Source organism: Elephantulus edwardii, unplaced genomic scaffold, assembly GCF_000299155.1.
Source record: "Elephantulus edwardii isolate Elephantulus edwardi_28Jun2011 unplaced genomic scaffold, EleEdw1.0 scaffold00197, whole genome shotgun sequence".
In the NCBI taxonomy this organism is placed as follows: Eukaryota; Metazoa; Chordata; class Mammalia; order Macroscelidea; family Macroscelididae; genus Elephantulus; species Elephantulus edwardii.
The window spans coordinates 5,702,111-5,705,002 of NW_006399947.1; the positions used below are offsets into that span (position 1 = coordinate 5,702,111).

General features: G+C 48.8%; 1 pseudogene; it reads left to right on the top strand.

The window, feature by feature from the left end:
• Window positions 1–443: 443 nt before the first annotated feature.
• On the top strand, window positions 444–2,274 carry LOC102859363 (annotated as a pseudogene).
• Window positions 2,275–2,892: the final 618 nt, after the last annotated feature.

A 2,892-nucleotide genomic window follows, 5' to 3' on the forward strand; every position in this document is an offset into this window, starting at 1 on the left:
GTCACTATGAATGGCGAAGAGATTGAGATTGTTCACAGCTTCAGTTTGCTCAGCTCCACAGTTAACACTCTTGGCACCAGCAGCCAGGAAATTAAAAGAAGTATTGTGATGGGAAAGTCTGCTGTTAGGGACCTCTCCAAAGTACTGAAGAGCAATGATGTCTCTCTGGAGACTAAGGTGCATCCGATACATGCCATAATCTTTGCAACTGCTTGTTATGCTTCAGAGGGTCGGACAATCACTGGGGAGGATAGAAGGAGAGTTGATGCCTTTGAGCTGTGTTTCATAAGAACTCTCATTTTATTATTTTTCCATAAAAATTTTAAAAATCATTAAAATGCCATCATTCATCACCTTTCTACAAAAGGTGTCAAGTAAGCATTATTGGACCGGGCGCCGAGGCTCAGTGGGTACAGTCTGTTGAGCCCTTCCAGGCAGCGTGAATGGCGGTGGCCTGTGCATGCGGTGCGGTGCGTTTCTGCTGCATGCTGGAGGCCGTCAGGACAAGCCGGTGCTCACTGCATGCCAGCCCGCCCAGCTGAGCTTTCGCCAAGCAGCTCTTGCTAGGCACAATGGAGAAGAAGGAAGTTTTCCCGTTTCCAGAAGTTACTCAAGAAGAACTTAATGAAATTAATCAGTTTGTGGGACCAGTAGAAAAATTCTTCTCTGAAGAGGTGGACTCTCGAAAAATTGACCGGGAGGGAGAAATCTCAAAAGAAACTTTGGAGAAACTGAAGAGCCTAGGGCTTTTTGGCATGCAGGTCCCAGAAGAATATGGTGGCCTGGGCCTCTCCAACACCTTGTATGCGTGGTTAGGGGAAATCACCACCCTGGACGCATCTCTTACTGTGACCTAGTCAGCGCACCAGGCTATCGGCCTTAAGGGGATCATCCTGACAGGCACTGAGGAACAGAAGACCAAGTACTTGCCCAGACTGGCGATGGGGGAACACATCGCAGTCTTCTGTCTCACAGAGCCAGCCAGCGGGAATGATGCTGCATCTATCCAGACCAGGGCCACGTTAAGTGAAGATAAGAAGCATTACACTCTCAATGACTCTAAGATCTGGATAACCAATGGAGGACTGGCCGATATTTTTACTGTGTTTGCAAAGACAGAAGTTGTTGATGCCAACAATTTAACGAAAGACAAAATCACAGCATTCATAGTAGAAAGAAACTTTGGTGGAATCACTAACGGGAAACCTGAAGATAAGCTGGGCAACACTTTTGAAGTCCATTTTGAAAACACCAAGGTGCCCATCGAAAATGTCCTTGGAGAGGTAGGAGGTGGTTTTAAGGTGGCCATGAACATCCTCAACAGTGGGCAGTTCAGCGTGGGCACCACTGTGGCTGCGATGCTCAAGAAACTGATTGCAGTGACTGCTGAATACGCCTGCACGAGGAAACAGTTCAACAAGAACCTCAGTGAATTTGGATTAATTCAGGAGAAGTTTGCCCTGATGGCTCAGAAGGCCTACATGATGGAAAGCATGGCCTACCTCACCGCAGGGCTGATGGACCGGCCGGGCTTTCCCGACTGCTCCATTGAGGCTGCCATAGGGAAGGTGTTCAGCTCGGAGGCTGCCTGGCAGTGTGTGAGTGAGGCGCTGCTGATCCTCGGGGCTCGGGCTACGTGCGAGACTACCCTTAACGAGCGCCTGCTCCGAGACTCCCGCATCCTTCTCATCTTCGAGGGGACCAATGAGATTCTCCGGATGTACATTGCCCAGACTGGTCTGCAGCATGCTGGCCGCATCCTGACAGCAAGGATCAACGAGCCGAAACGGGGAAACATAAGCACAGTTATAGAAGCAGTTGGACGGAGGCTTCGGGACTCACTAAGCCGTACCGTGGACCTGGGGCTGACGGGCAAGCTGGGTGTTGTGCACCCCAGTCTTAGGGACAGTGCCAACAAGCTAGAGGAGAACGTGTATTACTTTGGTCGCACTGTTGAGACGTTGCTGCTCCGCTTTGACAAGACCATCATAGACGAGCAGATGGTGCTGAAGCGCGTTGCCAACATCCTCATCAACCTGTATGCCATGATGGTAGTCCTGTCGCTCGATTCGCATTGGACTCCGAAACCATGACCACGAGATTCTGTTGGCCAACATCTTCTGTGCGGAAGCTTATATCCAGAACCTCTTAGCCCTGTCTCAGCTGGATAAGTATTCTCCAGAAAATATAGACGAACAGATTAAGAAGGTGGCCCAGCAGGTCCTGGAGAAGTGAGCCTACATCTGTGCCCACGCCCTGGACCAGACATCCTGAGGTGGGAGGGCGGTGCTCCCACCTCCACAACCATAGTGAGGTGTCCAGCCAGCTTCCAGGCGACGCTGTCCCACAGGGTAGAGAACTTGGAGTCTTAGAAGATGAAGCTGCTTTCCCAGGTGTACCAACGGAAGGGCTTTCCTCCTTGCCTGAAAGATCATCTTTTTGGTTTGTGCCACGGCTCTTTGTCCCCAGGCATTGCTGCCCGGCATGGCTGATCACAGCTTCTGGATAGAGATGGTGACTGATGGGGAGATGCCAACTACCGGAGCTCGGGGTCTCCTAACAGCTTAGGTGACAGCACAGCTTAACCATTTCCAACAGACAGCAAGAAGGCTGTCTCCACGGTGTTCATTTAAACTAGAAGCAAAAGGTACTTGAAACCAGGAACCGATTAATAAAGAATGTATCGTGTAAAAAAAAAAAAGAAGCATTATTGGAGGATTGTGTATTCACCCATATTCTGACACTCTATTTTAATGCTTCTTTGAAGTGTATGTAACTTTCACTTGAATTTACCATTATGATTGTTTAGAATTTACTGAATTATGTTCTAAACTAAAATTTTAAGAAAAGCATCTGAGGCAAAGACAACTAGCCCACGAAAAATATTGATCA